A 25,999-nucleotide genomic window follows, 5' to 3' on the forward strand; every position below is an offset into this window, starting at 1 on the left:
ATTTTCTGTGTTTTTGTTTGTCAACTTGATTATACACCCCTTCAGACCGGGACCTCTTGTTCACCCTTTCACTTCCAACACTTAGAAAATGCTGACATGGAGAAGGCATGTAGATGCCTGGGAATGAAGTCTGGCGTGTGTTGTACCATAATTAAGTAATTCTCTCCCTTTTCCTGTTTTTAGAAGAATTTGGCCCTATCGCTTTATGATTGTGCCTTTCAGTAAGTGTGTTTCCCTGTTGTGTGAGTGCAAGCAGCTTCTTGTGGTGTGTGTGTGTGTGTGTGTGTGTGTGTGTGTGTGTGTGTGTGGTTTCTCCTCATGCTTTCAGCTCTCTTCCTCCCCTATCTTCTCAGCTGTGTGGAGGAGGAAATCTTTCTGGTCTTGAAATCTGTTGATATGGGCTTGCAAACCCAGATGCCCTTGGTGGTTTTGTATAGGCAGTGATGTGTTTGAAACTTTGCTGGGCCTGCTCTGTCATGTTTTGTGATGGCATTTATCTGGCGCTCTCTGGAAACAAGGAACATAAATGTGTAATACATATGCAGCTTATGGACAGCCACAACCCTGTGAAGGACTATACATTTTGCTTTAGATGTTTGTTTGAAACACAAATATTTTGGAAATGGTCTATTTTATTCCCTAAAACTTAATGTAAGCCTTGCTTTTTTTGCACTGTGGTCTAAGCATAATAGAAAAATAGCAAGTAGATGAGAGAACAGATCTTGGGAGAACTGTTATGTGGGAAAAATTGTAGAACATAGTATGTGCTAGAATTTAAATACTTTTTCAGTGGTAACTGGCAAGTTATATTTTTGCTTAAATTTAATCTTTCTGCTAAACTTGTGCTCTTGAATGTTTCATGCATTAAAATTGTATCTTAGTGAATATCTTTTATTCTTAATTTTATCATACAAAACCAGAAGTATTTTAAAGAGAGGATTTGAGTTTTCAGAACATTGATTTAGTTGAGAATTTGAAATAGAATGTGAAGGTGACCTTTTTATATTCTTGTCATCTTCATGTCCTAGGAAGCTCTAAACCCAGCACAATACACATGCAAGGAATATCCTTTAGTAAGAGGCTAATACCATAGAATCTCGGCAGGTCAATCTCGGTTGAATTTGGGCTACACCATTTCCTATGTAACTGTAGAATATTATTAAACTCTCTGAGCCTCAGTTTACTGTCCTAGAAAATGAGAATATATTACAGACATCAAAGGCTCACTATGAAGGTTAACTGAAATAAGGAAAATAAAACTCAGTCTAGTACTTGGCATATTTTAAAGACTCAACAAAGTTTAGCTTTGTTCCTCCTTTTCTCCTTTTCTCTCTCCCTTTCCCTTCCTAATTCTCTCCTTTTCTCATCTCCTCCTTTTCTATCATCTTTTTTTGTGTCTCTCCTCTCACTTCTTTTCTCTCTTTCTCTTATTCCATTTCTACCCCAGTCTTCCTCTGTGGCTTATCTTCATCATCATCATCCTCATCTTACATTGTTTTCTCTTATCCCATTGAAAAACCAAGGGGATCTCAAAAAGTATATTGCTGATTTGTCCCAGAGCAAGATTTAAAAAATTGTTAGTAATTATGCAATAATGATAAACCATCTTTATTCTTGATATATATACTTGGCCCAAAGCACCATGAAAACACTCTCATACGTTAAAGCAGGGGTCTCAAACTCAACTCAGCATGTGGGCCGCAGAGCAAGATTACAGCCATTCGGCGGGCCGCACTAGGTCTACAAAAGGCAACTGTTACGCAACACTTTTCAGTGTCACAAAACGACCAGAAACTGTAGTTCGTGGATTAGTCTGTGGGCCGCACAAAATTGTTCGGCGGGCAGCATGCGGCCCACGAGTTTGAGACCTTTGCATTAAAGCAAGAGAGAGAATGTCCTGTTAATAGGATTAATTTATTTCTTATTCTTCAGTGTTGGCTATGGAATAGTCAATATTTTAATAAGCAAATGTATATAACGGGACCAAAACAAGTACAAGTTGAAAAGAAAACAAACAGTTGATATGTGTGTGTGTGTGTGTGTGTGTGTGTGTATAGATATCTTGAGTCTTGAATATAATTAGATTGCTAAACTTTTACCAATACTTTCTCCAACTCTTCCTTGATTTTCTGTGGAGGCAATATGTAACCTTATGAGTAAGTTTCTGTTTTTTTCTCCAGTCCTTAAGTACTCCTTTTTCTTGTCTTATTGCATTGGCTAGGTCTGTCAATACAATATTGAGTGATAGTAGGTATCTGTATCTTATTTTTAAACTAGTGGAAATGCTTCTAAATTACCTGTAAATGTGATATTATTTAAGTTTTCACTAAAGATTTTTTTATTAGTTCTTCATTTATCACTTTTGGAAGTAATTTTTGAATTTTGAATTTGCATGTTGAATTTTACCAAATGCTTTTTTATACTTATTTTAGTGCATACTTTTACTATTTTAATTTATCTTGCGGTGGATTTCACTGATAGATTTTCTAATCTTTATTTCTGAGGTAAATTCTACTTGTTCATGGTTTATTGTTGTTTTTTTTATGTGTGGATTTGAATTGCTGATATTTTACTTAGGATTTTAATACCTACATTCATCAACAACATTAATAAATAACTTTCTTTTCTTGAACAGTCTTTGTGCCTAGTATTAATTAAAGTTTATATAATGCTTTTAGTGATAAGGCTAATATTTAAGCCTCTTTCTGGAAAAAAATATGTATGTTAGTTATTTCTCTTGACTTATTAAAAAGCTGTATATGCTTACTAAAATTTAGAAAAGACCACATAAGCATGCACAGTCTCATCAATGAAAAGTAACTGCTATTAACATTCTAAGTTAACATTGTAAGTTACTGGGCTGACCTTTCAGAGGTGCTTGAGATCGTATTCATACAGTTTTATATCCTGCTTGGTTTTGGATTTTATATCGTAAGTACACTCCTTATATTATTACATGGTATTACAGCTAGAAGAGTTTTTCCCCATTGGCAAAATTCAGATAGTTTCTGGAGCAGATATTTTATTTCCTAAAAAAGAATACCTCATAACATGGGTCATCTGTTGTGAGAATGAGTGGCTTAAAGAAAGTTAAGAGGTCCTTTAGAATTTCTCACACGCCTGGCTCTTAAGGCAGGTCATTGAAACCAAATCAGACAGTTTTAAATGCAAGTCACACAGGGACATATGTCACCATAAAATGAGTTTCTAGACAGCCCATGTATGAGACATCACCAGGGTGTTGTTCACAATTTAAATAAGGAAGGGATGAAAGTGGTGGGATTTCAAATTGTTTTCTTCATTTCATTTTTACCGGATTGTGTCACTACACACGCAGCTTGTCAGAAAGGGCACGTTACAGGAGTGGAATTTGATGGAGGACTGGAAGAAGAGAATGTATCTTTTCAGGATTGTTACCTGCCTTCAAAGGGGAAACAGTTGACACAATTCTTGTTACTTGTAATCCCAGCATCCAGCCACCCAGTAGAAGGCTGTGGTAGAGGGATGGGTCCCACGATGAGCATGCTCAGACATTTCTGGGGGCAGAGGCTGGGAGTTTTCAGTCAGTACCATTGGGAGCTTAGTGTTGTGGAAAGAGCACTAACTTGGGAGACAGACAGACCTGGTTTTTAATACTAACTCTTCTCCTTAACTGCTATGCAACCAGAGATGGGTATTTAGCCACTTGAGCCTTGCCTTCAAGGGGTGTGTGTGTGTGCATGTGTGTGTGTGTGTGTTGTACTTGTCATCAGAAGGGTGAATAGTGTACATGAGTAAGGGGCCAGCGTGAGATCTGTAATGTGGCAGTGGCTTGGTCACTGTTAGTTCTTCCGCCCTCTTCCTTCTGAATTCATAGTTCAGCATTGCCTCCTGACTTTTTTAGAAACATCTAGAAATGAACTTACCACTTTTTTATATGTTTATAGCAGCACTATACCTAAGGATAATGAGTTAACACCAACACCCTTCCTTACTAATTTCTCCCAGAAGGGTTTGGCTATAAGAATCAAGGTTCTGATGGAATCCAGAAGAAATTGGTGGTCACATGGCAGCCACCTGAGCTGTGGAGCCGTAGCAAACTGAGTTTGTACCCTGGCTGTGCACCTCAATAACTGAAAATTTTTGAAGGTTTCTTTGAAACTTCTGATTTGTTTTGGTTAAGGAATGGTTTTAATCCTGCTATACTCAGGGTCTTGATCGCTGAACTGGTCAGTCAGCTTGGGAAAATAATTTCTGTAAATGGTGGCCAATCACATAGGAGTTTATAAAGTACTATTTTTTTTTTTTTTTTGCATTTTTTCGAAGCTGGAAATGGGAGGCAGTCAGACAGACTCCCGCATGCGCCTGACCGGGATCCACCGGGCATGCCCACCAGGGGGTGATGCTCTGCCCCTCTGGGGAGTTGCTCTGTTGCATCCAGAGCCATCCTAGCGCCTGAGGCAGAGGCCACAGAGCCATCCCCAGTGCCCGGGCCAACTTTGCTCCAATGGAGCATTGGCTGCGGGAGTGGAAAAGAGAGACAGAGAAGAAGGAGAGGGGGAGGGGTGGAGAAGCAGATGGGCGCTTCTCCTGTGTGCCCTGGCTGGGAGTCGAACCCGGGACTCCTGCACGCCAGGTCGACACTCTACTATTGTATTCATTATCCCACTGGATCCTCAGGACCCTGGGAGATTAATTTAAAATATGTGTATATAGCCCTGGCTGGATAGCTCGGTTTGTTAGAGCACCATCCGGAAGTGTTGAGGTTGCCAGGTTGATCCCTAGTCAGGGCACATACAGGAACACATTGATGTTCTTGTCTCTCTCTCTCCCTCTCTCACTAAAATCAATCAATTATATATATATATATATATATTTATCAGGCCCGTGGTGTAGAAATGGATACAGAAATTGTATTTTCTCAGCCAAATTTGAAACAAAGAAGAGGCATTAATTACTGGTACTTTCTTAGTTCTTTTGTCCACAAGCGTTTATCCAGCCGCAGCCAGAGCCTGGGTGCGCTGGGTGTTCTAGGGGAGAGACAGACACCTGGGAAGGGATTCTGACTCCAGTCCATTTGTGAACTTCTACCTTAAGAGGCTCTTTTAAGGAATTTTATAGATCTTATCCTTCCCTGAAAAAAAATTTTTTTCTCTACTTTGCAACTTTTATTTATTCTCACTCTATTATTATTCATAAAATTGGCTTTATTTTTATTCCCAACTGATACTTAGTAATTAAATATTGCACGTTTATCATAATAATAGAGCAAATTCTTATTAAAAATCTTTTTCTCACTGCTATCCTGACCAAAAGCAAGTGAATTTCCATCTTAATAAATACAAACAGCACAGTACTCTGAAAGTCTGTATACATGGAAACATAACTAGGTTCTCTAGAGGTTGAAGTACATAAACATTTATAAGGGATTAGTGTTTGGGGCTGACCAGAGTGTCTTCTCATTGACGAGGTCTTCCCAGGACAATGACATGACCACGGTTACTTAGTTGATCAGTGACAGAACCAGGGCTGGAACCCAGGATTGACTCCTCTGCTGCTGCTGCTTCAGCTCGATAGATTTCAAAACCCTTGCATTCTCAGATACCTCTGTTTCCTCTTCTGTACACCGAGGATTCCTGGAAGAGCCCGTGCTTTAGCAATAGATAAACTAAGTTTGAGTCATCTGCTTGCGTGTCTCAGGCTGGCTGCTTACATCTTTCCGAGCCTCAGCTTCTGTGCCTGTGAAGTGGGGATAACAGTGCCTGTCCGAAAGTGCTATAATACAGATCACGAGTCAGAAATTTAAACACCTAACACAGTTCTCTGCACGTAGACTCAAGATAAGAACGTTTTCTCTTTCCCCTCATCTCTTCCACCCGCCCTGAGAGGCAGCACATCTCTTAGTGCTGTGGCATTTACTGTCCCCAGTGCTGCATGGGCTAATCAGCCAGTAAGAAAAAAACTGGTCCACCCTCAGATAGATGCTTGTTCCAAGAACAACTGGGAAAGTGAACAAGAAATGCCAAGGAAAACGGACCATGTTGTCAAGCTACAAACATTCGTTAATAGGCATCATTAATTGCGTGCCTCCTGCATGCTGGCCATTTTAGATAAATTGTTCCTAACGAGCCCAAATCTCGCATCACTTCAGGGAACACATTAAGAAAGTAATGCTCAGAGAGATCAAGAGGCTTTCCCACATCACATGGCTGTCTGCCTGAGCTAGAGAGCACTAAGCCTGCCCAATGGGAAGGTCTGTGCCGTTTTCCCTGAGTGCATTCTGTGGATTCACCCTGGGCCATGATGCTTAGGGTTGCAGAATGTGAAAAAAATGACAAAGGCTCCCCTGTTTTTAGGGGAGTGGGCATGGCAGCAGATTAGCTGCATCATGTAAATTTACGGCACCATTCTGTCTTGGCAGGAGTTTGGATCTTGGTGAACTAATTGCTCTTTACCAACTCTGTGATTTGCAGACTTTAGAAATTCAAAATCAAGGATTTAATTACAAGACCACATAAATTTCTCTGAGGTTGATCCATAAAGCTCATTGGCTGAGGGGTTTGGAAGAAAGGGAATATTGTTTTAGGTCAAAAAGTCCAGTTCTTCATGGTAAGGCTAACCATCAGACCAGATGATGTGTGGTTGGGAGAGACTTCTGTTTTCTCTGTGAGCACAGGATCTTGAATTTATTACAGGACACCTTGCTTGCTGTGGTCATTTCATGAAGACAGTCTCATTTCAGGTTTCAGTGGTGGCTCTGTTCAGGGCCTCATTCTATCTGGTTCTAACTGACTTACAAGAAGTCAGGCTTTCCTTAAGCCCTGCTTCACATGGAGTTTCCTCCTTGAATTTATTCTGTAACCCAGCAGCATACTGCACAGGACAACATACCAAGCAATCATTGTGAGATCTGGGCCCTGTCACCTTTTCTGTCACTTTGCCACACTGAGCCACACTGAGCTTCTGGTCCGAGGATGCCCCTCTCTGACTTCTGTGCATACTTTTTTCTCTGTTAGGTCATTTTTCTCACCCTATTCACTTGACTAACTCCTGGTCATCCTTCAGAACTCAGCAACTATTGGACTGGGCCATCGTCCTGAATGTTGGGAGCTCCACGATGCCCTCCATTAATCAATCACTGATTACAGCCCCTGTGACCTCCTAAATAGCTCTCAGATCCATTCATTGTCTCTCCTCACTGCCTCTCTTCTGAAGATGGTCCAGGCTCTCCTAGCTCCCTCCTGAGTGGTCTTCAGGTTTTCTGTATTATCCATCTCCAAGCTATTCTCAACATTTCTCACTAAAGTGAAGATCTGATCAGGTCTCCCCTGGGCTTCAAACTCTTCAGCAAGCAGCTCCTACTGCCCCCAGGACAAAGTCCACACTGCTTATCGGGTTCCAGGGAGGCCCTGTCTGGTCTGACCTCTCCTTATCTTTCCAGTCACCTCTCTCACCACTTGTTCAGAATGATGCTCCCCTCTGGGGCTCAGCTGAACTAATTTCAGTTCCCTGTTCCTACCGTGTGATTTTGCACGTTTGGAATTTTACAAATGCTCTTCTTTTTTTCCTCCCAGGAATACGTTTTCCTTTATTCTTTTCAAAGGTTGTTTCACTTTTGCTTTAATATGAAGTTAGGAATGGCTTCCCAGAAATGCTTCTGGTGATTTGTTGCAGCCCTCCTCTGTGACCCCCAAGTGTGGGTTATGACTGGTCTGTGCACTCTCAAAGCACCTCATTTTCCCCATTGCAATACATAATTTTAACTGTCTTTTTATTCCTCTTTATCGTTTGCTAGAGAGTTCTGGGGGTGCAGGGACCGTGACTGTCTTGTTAACCACTTCTATCTCCAAGTACCTCCAAGCATGATGTTAAAAGATGTAGGGACACAGCCATGTTTGTTGAAGGAATAAATGAGTCAACAAAGGAACGTATGACTAACAAAGCCCCACCTGACTGGACTGTAAGGGTTCTTTAGCATCCTGTATTTATTCAAATCATCACACTTGCCAAATTTTGTCTATAATAGTTTGCTTATTTCTCTGGGTTTGTGATTAGCTGTGAGTTCCTAGCACAGCACTCAGAATGTGGTAGGTACTCAGTGAATATTTGTTGAATTACTTATTATAAAATGTGGGGGAGAATGATTTGTACAAGGAAAAAGTAAATTTAAAAACACTAACATTTCCCTTAAATGCTGGCGTCTGAGATTCTTATTACGTTGCTCTGACAATTCCTCCATCCCCTGAGCTACTTCTCCTTCTGTGATGTGTGTCCAATCATGTCTGGTGCCGTAATTCAGCGTGATGTGGGCCATATTGGGAGTGAGAGCTGTAAGATTTGCCGTATTAGTTCATCCCACTGCTTCATTAAGCTCAGTGGGCTGCCTCAGGAAGTGGCTGGGCCTGAATTTTGATGTTTGGGAGAACAAAGCCCTGCACATTAGCCCTCTCAGTCCTATGAGTCAGGTAAGGGCACACTCCTCCCAGGGGCTGGAGAGGCTTCCTCTTTGCAGATAATCATTAAATGCCCCATATGGAATTTCAGCAACCCCCTCCCATGGCAACACAGCCTCTGGGACGGTCAGGGTCCACGGGTTACAGACTGAGCGTTTTTTGCTGTGTGTCTATCAAGAGAGCATACGTAGATCAAAGACAAAGGAGAGAGTGGAGTGGAGGGGCAAGAGGAAATAATGCCTGTGGTTCATGTTATCTCATTTAAGCTTGAAAATAACCTTTCGATAGGTACTCCCATTTTACATGGGAGACCACTGAGGCTGAGAGAAGTGACTAGCTTTCCTGAGGTCACACAACCTGTAAGTAAAGGGAACCCTTTGCCTCCAGAGCTCTCTGGCCCCAGGGCCAGTCCACATGCATAACATCGGACTCAGCTGCTCCCTACTGAATGGCAGGTCCTCTTACCGAATATGAGGTAATGGTACGCTGAAAGACATCTTCCTACAGATTCTACGAGTCACACCGTTAGGTTGAGACGGCCTTGGCAAGAGAAAGGAATGATTACAGAACACGGTGGCACCAGAGAGGGAGTTAGGAAAGCCTAGGGAGCCCTCGCTCTTCATCACCCTTTTCTGTGGCACGTGAGCGTTTGTCGCACACAGAGCTCTGTGTGATCGAGAGAGAACCATTTCCTAAAGATGTCAGTCTGTGTTTTTCAGATATGCAGAGGTGAAGATGAATTTGAGGCGAAGGTGAATTTGAAGGATTTTGACTGTGCATAAATTGAGATGCATTTCTAGATCTTAGTTTGGAACAAGCACTCCAATTTTGCAAATGTCCTAATCTATGAATATTACAGTCAGCTCATTGCACTGTCTAGTATGCATCCCCACATCAGAAGTGATAATGAAGATGCCGGTGATGAAGGTAACTGCTATCTGTCAGCAATTACAAAATATCAAGTGATATATAAAAACATTTACATCTATTTTTTTTTTCAATCAGAACAGCCCTTTGATGAGGTAGCTCCTTGTTAAAAATCTCCAGTTCACAGATGAGAATCTGGAAATTGGAGTGGCGAGACAGCCAGTTGCCGTAACCCCAGAACCTGGTGTGTCTCACTCATCCCTTCAGCAAATGGCACATGTGCCTTCAGTGCACCCGCACATTCGGAACACACTGCCCTGCTCGGCCTTCCCTGAGCGTGCGTGAGTTTGCCTCGGCTCTCCTCCGAGCCTGACACAAATCTCCCTCTGTCTCTTAGCTGCCTGCCAAGGCCTGCCTGAACCTCTGGGACCCGCTCGACCCGCTCAGATGGCTCTTCCATGACGCTCTTTCTTAGCAGGCTCCTCCTCCCATTTGATTTAAGATTTCCTTTGCCCATGCATGTTGGGTTTTTTTTCTTCTTTTTTTCATTTAATCCAGACAAAGCTTTTGTTTCCTTCTCCCATCAGTTAGGATTGTACTTATATACCTTCCTGCCTTGCTCGATTTAGTCTTAAGCAGAACCTTGATGTCAGGGACTGTAACGTGTGCATCGTTATATTCTCTTAAAGCTGGGAGGAGGAGAATTTGGAGTTCCCAGTGGGAAAATGCGAAGAGATGTTAATCACACGGCTACTAAATGCGGCCAGAGAATACATTTGGAATACAAGAGAATTTATGAGTTTGATAATATTCCCATTTTTCAGATGAGGGAACGTGCTCAGATAAGTTCAAAATAAGTTTAAGGTCACCCATCATGTAAATGGAGGAACAGAAATTTCAAACTCAGGTGTGAATGATCCAAAGCATGGCATTTTCCTGTGTTATCCTGCCATTTTCCAGCAGTGGCCAAGAAATAAAACCTCAGTGCAAGCTCAGTTCCTACCTGTTACAAAGTGGTGGTAATGGCCCTGGCCGGTTGGCTCAGCGGTAGAGCGTCGGCCTAGCGTGCAGAGGACCCGGGTTCGATTCCTGGCCAGGGCACACAGGAGAAGTGCCCATTTGCTTCTCCACCCCTCCGCCGTGCTTTCCTCTCTGTCTCTCTCTTCCCCTCCCGCAGCCGAGGCTCCATTGGAGCAAAGATGGCCCAGGCGCTGGGGATGGCTCTGTGGCCTCTGCCCCAGGCGCTAGAGTGGCTCTGGTCGCAACATGGCAACGCCCAGGATGGGCAGAGCATCGCCCCCTGGTGGGCAGAGCGTGCCCCCTGGTGGGCGTGCCGGGTGGATCCCGGTCGGGCGCATGCGGGAGTCTGTCTGACTGTCTCTCCCTGTTTCCAGCTTCAGGAAAAAAAAAAAAAAAGTGGTGGTAATATATTCAACTTACTTTTTTAGAGAATTTCTCTATCGTCCTTGTGGGTTCACTTCCCTCAGATTGGGGACTGCCATCCCTTGGCCTCAGCCTCCTCAGGCTGGCACGGTTGCTGTAGGGAGGATGTGCATTCTGATCGTTAAACCAGAGGTAGGAAAAGGCATGCAGGAACTTGTGTTGGAAGAATCCCAGCAGATGATGAATGGCAGTCCTGAATCTTATCATGTATTTCAGAATGATGTACGGGACTCTGGGAAACTGCCTTTGACAAATGTGCATGGGAAAGGGAATTATCTCCAACAATGAAAAATGTTCTTATTGTGTGATCCTAAAAAGGATCAGGACCCCTATCGTTGGGAAAATGATCATCCCAATATACCTTATTAACAGTGATGTGGAAGCGTGTGCTAAAGACATTGGACATCTTACTGCCGCTGTGATGGATCGCCGTGAGTGTTGGAATCAGGTGGGACTTATGAAAGGTAACTTGATGCTTGATAGCAGGTGGGAAATGTGCAATGAAGCGAAGGTCACTTTTAGTCCTGGCTTGATGAGGCTCTGTAAGACTTGTACCTGCTATCTTATGCACATACCCACTGGCTGTTGGTCAGGCTGAAGCTATGATTAAATAGTGGAAGGTATGTGATATAAGTTTGTAGGAAATAAAAACCATTTCTATAGGGAGGAGAAGACTAGTGTGCCAGGAATTTAAAAAATTTAATTTTGGCCTTAACTGGTTATCTCAGTCAGTTAAGAGCCTTGTCCCAAAAAGGCAAAATGTGTCCCCCGGTCAGGGCACACACAGGAAGCAACCAGTGAATGCATGACTGAGTGGAACAGCAAATGAATGCTTCCCTTCCCTCTCCTCTCTCTCTCCATTCCTCTCTATCTTAAATAGATAAACAAAAACAAACAAATATATAAAACCCTGACTGGATTGCTCAGTGGGTTGGAGTATTGTCCCAGAGCACAGAGGTTACTGGTTCGATTCCCTGGTCAGGGCACATACAGGAACAGATTGATATTCCTGTCTCTCTTTCCTTGCTTCTGTCAAATAAATAAGTAAATAAATAAAATATATATAAAATAAAAATAAATATTTAATCTCATTTTATTTTTACATTTAGGAAACCTAGAGTCCTAGAGATTCAGTAACCTGCTCAAAGTCTAGAAATTAGCAAAGTGAGGATTTGAACCTGAACAGTCTGATTTCAAAGTCTCTGTGCTTGGTTGTTCATAGTGGATTTAATCACTTCCTGGTGGAAATTCAAAATAGTAGGAATAGAAACTGCTGAACGCATATGTGAAGGAGGGTGCTTTTAACACATAGTACGTGTTCAAGAGATGTTGGTCAGTCAGACCTGGAGTGGATAGAGCGTCAACCTGGAATGCTGAGGTCGCTGATTAAAAACCCTGCACTTGCCTGGTCAAGTCACATATGGGAGTTGATACTTCCTGCCTCTCTCTCCTTCCCTCTCTCTCTCTCTTCTCTAAAATGAATAAATAAAAGTTAGAAAAATAAAATAAATGAGAAATTTTGGTCAAAGCAGGAATTGTCAAATTAATTTTGTTAGGGGTTCTGTAATGATTATGATGTTCTTCAAGTTTCTTCTTTTTCATTTCTCTCTCTTCTTTCTTTGCTTCATTGCATTTTTGCGCATTTTCTAAAAGCAGGCAGAGTGCTGGCCACAGAAGATTGTAAACATGTCCTGGGCTTAAGGAATTTAAGTTCTAACATGAAAGACAGACAATGAATAAGCAATTATAGTTTGTGGCAGTAAGTTGAAATCCCAGAGCAAAGATAACCAAGTATCCAAGGACTTCCCAGGAGCTGTGAGATGTAAATAAAGATTCTTGGAATTCAGATACATTATTTTTTTCATTGAATGGATGCTTTGTGAAATATCTTCTATTATTTAGGCATTGGCTACCTATTAGATTTAAAACCCTAGTTGTGAAAAGTAAATTGTACCCTGCCCTCCAGTGAACAGGGAGAACATCAGATTAGAATCTTGCTTGGCAGCAACCTGTTCCCCCTTCTCCTTGAGTAAAAGCTCCTTCAAATTTGTTGGGCAGAGGCCCTGGCCGGTTGGCTCAGCGGTAGAGCGTCGGCCTAGCGTGCGGAGGACCCGGGTTCGATTCCCAGCCAGGGCACACAGGAGAAGCGCCCATTTGCTTCTCCACCCCTCCGCCGCGCTTTCCCTCTCTGTCTCTCTCTTCCCCTCCCGCAGCCAAGGCTCCATTGGAGCAAAGATGGCCCGGGCGCTGGGCATGGCTCTGTGGCCTCTGCCTCAGGCTCTAGAGTGGCTCTGGTCGCAACATGGCGACGCCCAGGATGGGCAGAGCATCGCCCCCTGGTGGGCAGAGCGTCGCCCCTGGTGGGCGTGCCAGGTGGATCCCAGTCGGGTGCATGTGGGAGTCTCTCTGACTGTCTCTCCCTGTTTCCAGCTTCAGAAAAATGAAAAAAAAAAATTTGTTGGGCAGATAAGATATATTATGCTCACTTTGTTAAAGATGGCGCTGCCCACGTGGATGGCTGACACCTAGGTGATAATATTAATGCCCTTCTTGCTTGGGAAGGGGTGTGGTTGTGCTAATATGTGTTGGGGGAGGAATTTCGTTCCAAAAGGTTTTAAAAGGAGGAGCTAGGAGGCCATTGTGAGGGATAGTGGTCATGTTCTTGTGGAGAGGAACAGCCCATGCTGGAGCAGGGCAAGGAAGCCACGTGGAGGAGGCGGCCAAAATGGCGAAACGGGAAGGAGAAGCCAGTGAGTGGTGGAGAAGGAGATGGGGAACAGAGATGAATAACCCTGGTGAGGTGGAAACCTTTGATTCTAGGAAAACTCGGTTGAGTCAGTAGCTTTGTGAGCGCTGAAGGAGTGGGTTTTGGAGCCCAGTGTATTTGTTTTTACTCGCTTGCCAAGTGTGAGTCTAGATTAAAGGAAAATGGACCACCAGGTTTTGGCTCTGTTGATTCCTTACCGTCTGTCCCAATCAAATGTGAACCTGCGTTGGCCAGGCGGCGTTGCGGTGGCCGTGAATCCTGGCTATACAAAGTTATATGCAGATTTTATTCCTTTCCTATTGTGCACAGAACCAGGCACATAGTATGTGCTCATTAAGCATTTGTTGTACAATAGAATAGCCTATATTAGCTAGGTAATTCTTTGGCCTTTGACCTACATTTTCCTAGAATTGGTAATTTATATTCCATTACTTTTCCTTTAATGTTTTAAAACAACAATTACTGTAGCTTCTCCTCCTGCTCTCAAAGTTATAGATTGCAAATAGATTTTAATTTGTAATTTGTTAATGCCAGTCGATTTTAATGGCTGTTTTGAGCACTCTGTAGAGGATTCTGAAGTCATGCTGGCTTTGAGTGAGAGCAGTTAACCCTCAGCTATACTTGCTTTCAACTTTTTTTCCAGCCCCTCACATGAGTTTATCACACAAGCATGCACACACATGCACTGTGCTTTGATCCCTCTGCATATTTAATTCTGCATAACCATTTTTACTACACCTTACAATTACCACTCTTTTTAATGCTAAATGATCTAGTTTTCCTTAGTTTTTATTCACAAAAGCCTATCTCCCAACCCTTCTGTCATGGTTGCCATGTTTCAATTGTGCATTCCCAAATCTGCCAAATTCTGCTTACACTATGTCTTACACGACTGTTTCGGCAGCCGGCCCTTCGTGCTGTTTCATGCTGAGACCGAGGCCATGTTTCTCTTCTGTCTTTTGTGGCGAGGAAGATCCTGACGAGTTTCCACAGAGGGAAGAAGCCGGGACTGTTGGGTGGACTCCCCTTTGCGGGTGTCACCGGTGGGGACTGCCACTCCAGGAAAGCATTAGAATTCAGATTTGCCAGTGGGTGCCTCTGAGCTCGAGTGATTATTGCAGTTCAATCCTTTTAACCTCAGCTTATCAACTTTAATATGTTGTCTTGGTGCCTTGATTTTTTGGTTCATCTGTTTTAATGTGATGAAATGTAAAAACGGAGCTCTGTTTTGTCCCCTCACAATGACTGTAGGGGTTTTCAGCTGATAACCTATCCCTCGTCTGTTAAGGATTCGAATTTTAAACAGTCAAAAATACATTTTCCTGGTATCTGTCTTCAAGTGATTAGTGCAACTATTTAGTTCTGGTCGTCTTTCCTATTCTTGGTAGATTTATTTTCTTAGAATTCTCCTGCCGTCCTTCCGGTCTGGGAGACTGGAGATGTCATTTAAACATTGCTTATTAGGATTCCATTATTTGTCTCTCATATACAGTCAACTAAATCAAAAAGTCAGACAGTGTTTTTAAATTGCAAATTTAAATGACAATTTATAGACCAGGTCTACTGGAAATTTTCTGTCCTTGGCATCCATCATTGCTTGTCGTATATAGTTTTATGCTCTCTTTCTCTCTCATTTTATCTTCTTGAGAGCACAGCACATACATCCCTCAGAAGGATCAGAACTGCTTGCCATCAAACAAAAACTGCAGTAGTGGTCTTGAAAGGAAATGAAGACAAACACCCTGTCTACCCCAGACCTTACTTATATACTAGTTCTCTTCCTCCTCCTGCCCCTCCCATGCCTCTTAACAAAGAAATTTACATTAATCACTTCTTTTCAAGTGGCAAAGCCCATGGTTTAGCTTCGGATAGAGTAAACATTCACTGAGGGCTTTACATATGTTAGGCACTGTTCTATCTCAGTTAATCTCCACGATAAACCAAGTGATAAGGACACTATTATTGGTAATATTATGACAGCTAATGTTTATTGAGCACTCACAATGTTTCTAAAAGAGGAAGCTGAAATTTAAGCAGGGCGACTTGCTCAGGGCCCAACGCTGCCGAGTGAGGGAAGGAGGCCAGCTCCCCACTGAGAACTCCAGTCACCACACTGGCTTCTATTTTCAGCAGAAATATGCGGGGCCTGCTTAGCGTCTTAGTTTATAAGAATGACAAGCTGAAAAGCTGTCTTACTAAGGCCTTGCTCAATTTTTATTTTTAGCAGATTGGGGTTCAAAGAGGTGGCTTGAAACGTTGAAATCGCCTGATTTTCTCAGTCCATTTTCTCGGTGCTCAGAGTAGATTGGCGGAGCATTGTGATCCTCCGTTTCAAAGGAACGGATTATCTGTCTCGACGGGTCAGGTCTTCTCCAACATCCTTCCGAAGCCAGCTGCACAGGTTGGTCCATTTCAGAAAATGCCGGAGCTTCCCAGTGAGTTCAGCGATGAAAATTAATGGAGGAGAATTGGCATCTGGAGGGTCCGTATTTGATATGTGGTCCCACTGCATACGAATGCCAGACGTCTTCATTCATAGCAGGAGGTTGAAGGTCTGTCTTTCAGCCTCTGCACCCCAGGCTCCAACGTCAGCAGCAGAAGGGGAAGCCAAGGGCTGGTGGGATTCCAAGAAGACATAGGCATGAGGGCACCAGGAAATGAAAAGACATCCTCTTGCCTGGGAGAAAAATTGTGGAGGGGGCCAGAGGAGGCCAGGGAAGCCATCAGATAACAATGCAGTTTGACCCAGAGGGAAGGAGAGGGAAGTAAGAAAGTGGGAGGAAGTATCCCAGGCAAGGCCTTTGTGGAGCCCTGGGGCTAAAGTTGCTCCTCAAGGAGCCCCCTGTCTCCTGGGAAGGGGCCTGCCTGAGGATCCTGCCCTGCTTGACCGCTGGCTCGGAGCAGCCTGTGGGAAGTGTGGTCTTGGTGCAGACGTGGGGATGAGTTTCTGAGTGCAGCACGTGGGTCATTTAGTCATTTTCTTTTTCTGCAGTTGGACATCCACAAGATGCATTCTCATGCCCCCCACATTGCACCAAACTGATGTTCAAGACACCTAAATATTATAGGTTGCTACGAGATGTTCTAACTTCTTGAGCTGGCTACCATTTGGTGCAAACTTGCAATTCAGATTCCTTTCCCTGTGCCACCCTTTTTCTATCAGGCAATAGTGGACAGCTTGAAGGCGGCGTCCCAGAGTCCCTGGCCAGTTTTTCCAGCGATCCCCAGGGTACTGCCCTTTAACAGCCTGCAAAACTGACAGAAGGGGACCAACGGCAGCTAGTGGGTTGCTAGCCAAGAAGGAGGTTCTCTTAGTACCTAGTATCTTTCCCACACAGACAAAAGGGGAATGCCCACCCTATCAAACCCCCTCACCAATGCCAGGCAGTTCAAGGAGTCACATTTCTTGAGCATCTTTCTGATGGCCACTGTGCACGGGACCTTATTTAAGCCAACTCTGTGAACCCTCACAACAACCAGCGAGGCAAGAGTCGTTTAGAGTCTAGCCTAGTGATTGTGTTAACTGTCTTCAGCCTTACAAATTGATCTGTCAAAGCCCTGCCATTTAGTAATTAATCCTTATGACCTTGGGCAACTTCTAAATTCTTTAAGCCTTAATTTTCTTGCATGTAAAAACAGGAGTGATGAGACCCATCTCTTGGGAAGCTAATTCAGACCAAATGAAATCACGTATGTAAGCGCCCCAGCAGGGTGTTTGACGTATATGCAGCGACATGCCAGTTAGCTGCTTTTATTGCTAGGGAAAACCAAAGCCCATGTATTATGGCCGATTCTAGGGACCCTGTGTATCTGTGCCCGTCGTGACCTGGGTCTGTTGTAAGGGTGGCGGTGGTGGGAAGACAGCCGCTGTGCCTTGTCTGCCATCTTGGAGGCCACCGCTTGGCAGTCCAGTGTCCCTTGTTGGTCCTCAAGCGTGCGGTGCTACCTACAGCTCCCGGCCCAGCCTTCATGTCGGCCTTCTTCCAGAAGCCTCTGTTGCTTGGAACAGAGCCCACTCCTAAAAGAAGTGATCTGGAAGGCTGCACATCCCGAGGCCCGGAGCCTGGACCTGGCAGGCCAGGCACTGTCAGACCCCCTGTCACCGCTCCAGAGCTGTCTCAGTTTGCTTCTTTCAGAGCTCGCCTTGGTCACTGTGCTCGTGGCCAGCTCTACTGGCTCCTCTGTTTACGATGTCAACTAACTCTGAGTTAACAGGCTCCCAACTCCAGGTTTGGGGCAAAGAAAATCTTCAAAGCTCAGCCGAGCTCTGATAGTGGTCATTCCAGAACTAGGGCCATAGATTGTGACAGTAGGTATTACAGCCCACCCTGTGAGTAATGGGAGATCAGTATGCAAAGGAGTGAGGCATAGACTGAACAGATACAGTTACCAAAAGGATTCAGCTTAGATGTCACTTCCTCCATGAAGCCTTCCTGAACCTAGCTGAACAAGGATAGTTGGACCCTTCCCCAGGTGACTAGGATTCTGGGCACTGGCTTATGTTGCAGTAGCTCTCACCATGTGCTGTACTTGTGCCTTTTGAGGACATAGGCTAGATCTAGTTTCTCTTTGCAAACCCAGCCTAGATAGAGGCCACTTCCTGCCATTCGGTAGGTACTTAGTAATGTTTATGAATTGAGGATCATTGTGGAAAGACAAATAATAGCACTGCAGAATGAGAAGTGTTCCCAGTGACAACACAAAACAGTTGTTTTGCCAGAAACCAGTTGTCACCCCCCCTCCGCACCCCCTCCCCTTCAGCCAAGGTGCAGTGAACGTCAGTGCTGGATGGCCGCTTTTCATGTGCTGTCAGGGTCTGTGTCTTTGATCCCAAACTCCTTTAGGTTTTTAATCTTAAAAAGCCTTCTGCAGCTACCCACTTAATAGCCACCCGGCATCCCGCGCATTAATGCCAATTAGCCTTGGGAGAGATGAAAATTTCGGGGACTTAATGAGCTGAGTTGGCGCCTGTTCACTCAGCACTTCGGCCTGCATCTCTTGCGCTGCTTAAACCAACTGGAAGGTGTCAGGTTTAACCTTTCTGGGGAAAGACTTACCATGGCATTTTTGCTTTAACTTTCTCCAGCTTTCAGTTTATTTTAGGTGAGTGGCCCAAAGATTTTGGAGTGAAAGTCTTCAGAGTCTGGGCCCACCGCATAGCTGTACCAGCAACCCCTCTACCATGGGCACTACCCATTAAGGCCAACGGCCTGAGGCTAAGGCAGTGTGTTACTCCTAGAGACAGCACAGGTGTGACGTTCTAACTGGCCTTTCCACTTGGGAACAGTGTGAGAGGGCCTCGCACGGTGCCTGGCACTGAGGCCCAGTGGATATTGCTGGAGGGACTGTTACCTAGCATATTCCAGTGTCACCACTGTGAGCATCCACTCCACCAGGACAGTGCTGTGACCACTGCAGTGTGGCCAGCACCTCCCGCAGTGCCTGGCACATAATATGTGCCCAGTAAATATTTGTTGGATGAATGGATGAACAAATGATGAATAGTAATTAAGAGCTGAAGCAGCAGATAGACTTGGCCTTGAATCTTGCTTCCGCCCCTTCTGAGAGCGGCAGGCATGGGCAGCTGACATCTTTCTCTGACTCTGGTCCCGTGTCCTTAATTGTGCAGAAGCCTCTCATGGTCTGGAGCTTAACTGTAAAGCAGTTAGTACAGTGTCTGGCACAAAGTAAGTACTCAACAAATAGATGTTCTTAGAACCTTTTATTATTAATGGAGTAATTTAAATACATCATTTGATACCCACATCACAGTGTCTTCATTTGCTATTCAGGGTTCTTCTGAGGAGTACTGTGATTCAGTGCACAGTGCAACATGCCTGGCCGAGCATCGTGCCCAGTGACGGATGGGTGATGCCATCAGGAGACCACGGGACTGACCACCATCCCCCAGGGTGGCAGGCAGGAGGAAGTGGGCGGCTTTGTGGAGGGTCCTGTCTGCGGCTCTGGGATGTGACAGCGACTCTCTTGGGCAGACACATAGCGCCCTGGCCTTCCCGTTGCCTTTCACCCTGAAAGAACTCAAGCTGTTCAAAGGCATCCTAGGCCATTTTATCAGACTTTCACTTAACCAGCTGTTCTTTTCAGTAGACTGACTTTTATAATTCTCACGACCACTTGCCAACCCTTCTTTACCTAAAACCTGTTAGTCTTTTGATCTTGTCTCAGCCACAAGAAATGACTGTGTGCTGCTTCTTGCCGTATATGATTTAAAGAGGATTACGGGGCAGCACCCTCGGCCCATCTTTAACCCTTCTCTCCCCAACCAGCTATCTCGTTCTAATATGAAATTCTTCTGGTGTCCCAGTCCCTGGGAAATACCCTGGAGAAGAAAAGAACTAACTAAGCAAGGTCACTCGGGCACAAGCAGGGAGCAGCTCTGGTGGGAGGTTGAAGGGGATATTCTAACAGTAGGGAGTGGTGAGTCTGGATATACTATGTTGTTAAGTGAAGGGAAACATATCCATGTGGTTCAAGATAAGCAGGAGCACACCTGGCCTGCTAGTCAACAAAGCACCACCACGCAGGCCATCCTGCAGAGCGCCGGAGTCAGCGCTCTGAGTGGGCAAGACGGGACATGACAACTCCAGGATGCCCTTACAAAACAGGCACAGGGCATGTGCGGCTTGCTCACGGTCACACGATCAGCAACGGCTTGTCTAAGACTGGACCCCAGTTTCTTCGAGCCCTTCTGTCAGTAAGAGCCAGGGCTAAGCAGTAAGACAGGACTGGTGTGCTGATCACTCACCTGTTGGCTCTCAGATTCATTCTTCACAGTGCACATGTGTGTCCCAGACAGCTAATACTGGTGATTGCCACTCCCCTGGGGGTTCAGCCAATGGAAGGAGCTAGTGGGAGAGTCGAGGATGGGGCAAAGGGAGGAGTCAGGGCACTTCTCCTCATGCTGCTCCTGGTTACGGCTTTGGCAGTCCCTGTGTCTCTGCTGTGGGTACAGGTCCTGCCAGAGGCCTCCTTTTTCATGGCTGCAGCCCTCCAGGGCAACCCTGCCAGAGTTCTAGCCACCTCTCAATGGATGGTCCCATCTCCTGTGTTCTGGTCACATCTCCTTTCCTTGGTCTAATCAAGGGACTGGTAGCAGCTTCCTGCTCTCACTAATTCCTACGTCACTTCCTTTTTCCCTTGGCTTTTCAGCTTCTACAACACCATTGTAAGGGTTCCCCACAGTAAGTTTTCTCTTTGAATAGCTGTCAAGGGCTCAGTTTGTCTGATTGGCCCTTGACTGATCCTTTGTGTTTGTAACGTGGCTCTACAACATATAAGAAATGTAATTTTGGATGAGCTACTTAACCTGCAGAGCCTCTTTATTCACCATACAATTGGGTTTTTAGAATTAGAGATGATATGTATATAGGACCTAACAGAGAGGGCTTTGCACAAACCAGGTATTAAATGAGTGGCGAGTCCTTTTTATATTACAAGTTAAAATTTAAAAAGACAGTAAGGGCTTCACAAGGAAGGGACATGGTCTTTTCGGTTATCAACTCCTAGCAGGATGCCACACACTTAATGAAGTAACCTTAATAAAGCTATTGAGTCTCCCAGCGTCATTCCAATCATTCCAAGGTTCCTAAAGGAGGATTTAAAGGGAGTTTACTGGATTTTCCAGTGCAATTCTATCAATATTTTCACATTGAAAGTCCATTTTAAGTGTTAATTTGCCATAAAGTTAACAAATAGAAAATACCATAGGAACCTTTGGAAGGTACTTGTTACAGCATCTTCATCAGTTTTTCTTTTTCTTTCTTTCTTGTCACCATTTCTTCTCCTTCCCCAGTCAGTGCTCCGTCCTGTAACAGTTCTCAGTGAGTGGGGCTGTTCTCCGTGCACGCGCAGACAGCCCTGCATCCGCCCTCCTGGAGGAGTGGCCAGAGACTCCTTGCTCTGGGGTGGGGAATTGTAAGGTGTCAGAGTCACACTTGGTAAAGCTGTAAAAACTCTGATGGGCTTGTTGAACATGGGGAAATCCCTATGTGTAAATATTTATGGATTAGGAATCAAATATTAAATATTTACCTCAGCTTCTTGGAATTCTAAGTGACTTAATAAGTCCAATGGGGAATTGAAGCGGCTTTGGTTTAGAACCAAGCCCCAGCCCCCTCTTTTATTAAGACCAGCAGCATGGAGAGCGTGGGGTGCCCATGGAAAAGATGGAGAGCTCGGCTTCTAAGTCAAGCGTTGATTTTTCCTTCTAATTTCCCTTTCTGGGTTAGCTGGAGTGTTTTTGGGAGTGGGCATTCAGATAGGACTGTGAGAGTAGGAACACAGCCCCTCAGGGCTGTGGTATTCAGTGGCACTGTAGCACAGCCACCTGGAGCATTTGTCTAAAACCCTAAGTTCCATAGCTGTCCTCCAGATCCAGAGAGGATCTCCACAGCTCTTGAACTGAGAGTTGCCAGAAGTGTCTCTCTACAGAGGCTGCCCGTGAGAGAGTCGTGACGTCACAGAGCATGATGCTTCAGAATAAGACGGGTCTTGATCTGAACCTCATCTCTGCTGGTGAACAGCTGCATACCTAGGGGAGAACTCTTCTCTCTACTTCGATTTCCTTATCTTTGTAACAGAGATAAAAGTGCCTCTCTGTATTAGTTTCCCGAGACTGCTGTAACACATTACTACAAAGATGGTAGCTTTAAAACAACAACAACAACACCAGAAATGTACTCTTTTATGATCTGGAGACCGGAAGTCCAGAATGAGGGTGTCATCAGGTTGTGCTCCCTGTGGAAACACTAAAGGAGACTCTGTTCCTTTCCTCTTCCACCTTCTGGTGACTGGGTAACTGTCGTCATTCCTTGGCTTGTAGCCACATCTCTTGCTGCTCTGTCTGCACATAGTTTGCTCTTTTGTGTGTCTTTTATAAGGACACTTGTCATTGTAATTAGGACCCACCCAAGTAATCCAGGGTGAACTCCTCATCTCAAGATTCTTCATTACTTCTGCAAAGACCATTTTCCCAAATAAGGTCACATTTACAAGATGCACAGATTAGAACAATTGTCTTTTGGGGGCTGATGTTGTTTCTCACTGAAAGCAGTTCTGATTGGCTGGTACCCATGCCATTAGTTTCCTTAGAACAAGTCTACTTTGTAGAGTTGTTGTGGGTGATTGAAATTATATGTGTGATGTAGCCCCATGTTCATTGCAGCACTGTTCACAGTGGCCAAGACATGGAAACAACCAAAAAGCCCTTCAATAGAAGACTGGATAAAGAAGATGTGGCACATATACACTATGGAATACTACTCAGCCATAAGAAATGATGACATCAGATCATTTACAGCAAAATAGTGGGATCTTGATAACATTATACGGAGTGAAATAAGTAAATCAGAAAAAAACAAGAACTACATGATTCCATACATTGGTGGAACCTAAAAACGAGACTAAGAGACATGGACAAGAGTGTGGTGGTTACCAGGGGTGGGGGGAGGGAGGACATGGGAGGGAGGGAGGGAGAGAGTTAGGGGGAGGGGGAGGGGCACAGAGAACTAGATAGAGGGTGGCGGAGGACAATCTGACTTTGGGCGAGGGGTATGCAACATAATTTAATGACAAAATAACCTAGACATGTTTTCTTTGAATATATGTACCCTGATTTATTAATGTCATCCCATTACCATTAAAAAAAAAAGAAATTATATGTGTGTACCATGTGTCTAAGACATGGTCACCATTCATTACAGTAGCTTTTTAAAAATGAACCTTTGAAAGGCATTTATTTATAGATATTACTCATCACATATTCGTTAATTCACTATTCATTTAAACAACAGTTTATTGAGTACCTGTCTACCATGGGCCAGTCACTAGCCAGGCCCTGAGGATATAAAATATAAATCAGTTTTTTTCTTGAGATATAAACTGGTTGTGAGGATAGACAATAAAATGTCTGTAGTCCACTGTGTTAAGCACCTCAGTGAAGGTATTTAGCAGGGATTAGAGGAACAAAAAATGTATCAGAGAGACTAGAACAGGGGTTGGGAAACTTTTTGGCTGAGAGAGCCATGAACACTACATATTTTAAAATTCCATGAGAGCCATATAACAACCCGTGTACGTTACACATTATCCAATAAAAATTTGGTGTTGTCCCAGAGGACAGCTGTGATTGGCTCTAGCCACCTGTAACCATGAACATGAGCAGTAGGAAATGAATGGATTATAATACGTGAGACTGTTTTATATTTTTAACGTTGTTATTATTATTATTATTATTATTATTATTATTTTTAGATTTTATTTATTCATTATAGAGAGGGGAGAGAGAGAGAGAAGGGGGGAGGAGCAGGAAGCATCAACTCCATATATGCCTTGACCAGGCAAGCCCAGGGTTTTGAACCGGCAACCTCAGCGTTTCCAGGTTGACGCTTTATCCACTGCGCCACCACAGGTCAGGCAACGTTATTATTTTTTATTAAAGATTTGTCTGCGAGCCAGATGCAGCCATCAAAAGAGCCACATCTGGCTTGCGAGCCATAGGTTCCCGACCCCTGGACTAGAATAAGGCTTCCTAGAAGAGGTGGCATTCAAGCTAGATCATGAACTCTGATTAGAAGTTTATTGAAGAGGCCCTGGCCGGTTGGCTCACTGGATAGAGCGTTGGCCTTGTGTATGGACGTCCAGGTTTGATTCCTGGTCAGGGTACACAAGAGAAGCGAACATCTGCTTCTCCACTCCTCTCCCTCTTCTGCAGCCAGTGGCTCAATTGGGTAGAGCATCTGACCCCAGCACTGAGGATAGCTCAGTTGATTTGAGCATCAGCCTCAGATGGGGTTGCCAGGTGGATCCCAGTTGGGGTTCATGTGGGAGTCTGTCTCTGTATCTCCCATCCTCTCACTTAAAAAAAAGTTTATTGAGGAAAGGAAGGCATATATGCATGGGCTACCCGAGATGCTTCATGTAGTGAGGCCTAAGGAATCATCGTGTTTGGAGGAATGGTGAGAAAACCAGAATGCTGAACTCAGGGCTCATGTAGGGAAATGAGAGAGCCATAGGAAACAATCCAGATTCCACTTGAGGCTCACAAAGGGAAGGTATTATTAACCCCATTTTAATAAGGAAGAAAGAGAAATTAACTTCCCCAGCATCACATACCTGGCTAGCCAGAGAGCTTGTGCCATTTTCTGCCTCCCCCGCTTCCTGATAGCAAGAGACCGTATCCCTCAGTGCCCTTCTTCCATTGTCTTCAGCTGGCTCTTTGCTTGTTTTCTGTTCCCTCTGTGTTGGGAGCCCTTTGATTCTATGGGCCCTGCCTTGTACCTGCACGTGCCCCTGGCCTGCCTTATGCCTGACACCCAACAGACCTCGAGCAAATCATTGTTAAATGAGTTTTCTCGCAGCAGAAATCCTGGCTTCGAGTAGGAGCGCTGGGTGAGATTCTTTGTGAAGTCCTCCCTGACCTCCAGCTTCCAGATTCGGTTTGGTTACAAGGGAAGGTGAGATTTTCTTGCGGTGTCAAAATCCATGGATACCACCTGGGACCTATTGTTACTTATTTCTCCTGGGGCAGGGTGTATTTCCACATGGAACCCGCTCTCCGTCTGTCACACGCTTTTTTATTTGGTTTACATGAATAGATCTATTTATGTTTGCCGTCTGCACGAGTGCTGCTTTTTCAATAATTCATAGAAACGTCACACAGAATTAATCTCCAACGGGAATGCGAAGTTGGCTAAAGCCAAAGCCCTGGCTTGCGGATGTCTTTGTTACTGTCAGCCTATCTGTTGGAGCTCTTATCGGTGTTTCCTAAGTTTTGCATGTTCCTTTAAGAAGAGCCAGATTGAGGAAATCATTAATCTCTGACAGTTGTGTAGATATAATTAAAGATATATGAATTTAAAAATACCTGCTGTCTCAAATTACTTCCTAAAAGAGCAGGGAGGGGGAGAGAGAGAGAGTCCTATTTAAAATGTCAGATACAGACACATTAGGCTGGGTAGTCAAAGCACTGTGTGTCTGTCACTCATGCAAACTGACAATTAGGTCCATAAATAGATTTTACAGGCTTCCACATGAGAACGCTCATCTCGGCCGCATAAAGATGAGGAGTGCTGATGGCGGCCGCTGACTCACGGGAAGGGAGCAGGGATTGGGGGTGGTGAATGAGACACTGGGAGCAAAGCCACTGTGCCTGGGGGGCTGGGTGTGAGGCTCGTGGGTGGAGATGAGCCCACTGATGTAGGGGAAGAGTGTGGCGTCTCATCCTGGCCACACTCCACAGCTCCCACTCCAGCCTCTCCAATCCCCTCATCTCCCGGTATATGGGTCTGTTTCCCCATCTGCAGAATAAGACCAGTGACAACAGTCTAGGCTATGTCCACTTCAAAGGGCTGTCAGGAGGATCAAAAAGGTTAGAGTACAATTCCTTAGACACTGAAAGAGACCATGCCTATGTAAGTTGTTGATTGGTTATTACTAATGTGACTTTGTTGATATTGAAAAGCTGAGGTAT

General features: G+C 44.4%; 1 protein-coding gene across 2 annotated transcripts in view; it reads left to right on the top strand.

Moving 5' to 3' along the window:
• Positions 1–25,999, top strand: part of DAB1 (DAB adaptor protein 1) — a 320,452-nt gene that overhangs the window by 19,741 nt on the left and 274,712 nt on the right. The gene's annotated exons all lie outside the window — the stretch shown is intronic.

This window comes from Saccopteryx bilineata, chromosome 3, assembly GCF_036850765.1.
Source record: "Saccopteryx bilineata isolate mSacBil1 chromosome 3, mSacBil1_pri_phased_curated, whole genome shotgun sequence".
In the NCBI taxonomy this organism is placed as follows: domain Eukaryota; kingdom Metazoa; phylum Chordata; class Mammalia; order Chiroptera; family Emballonuridae; genus Saccopteryx; species Saccopteryx bilineata.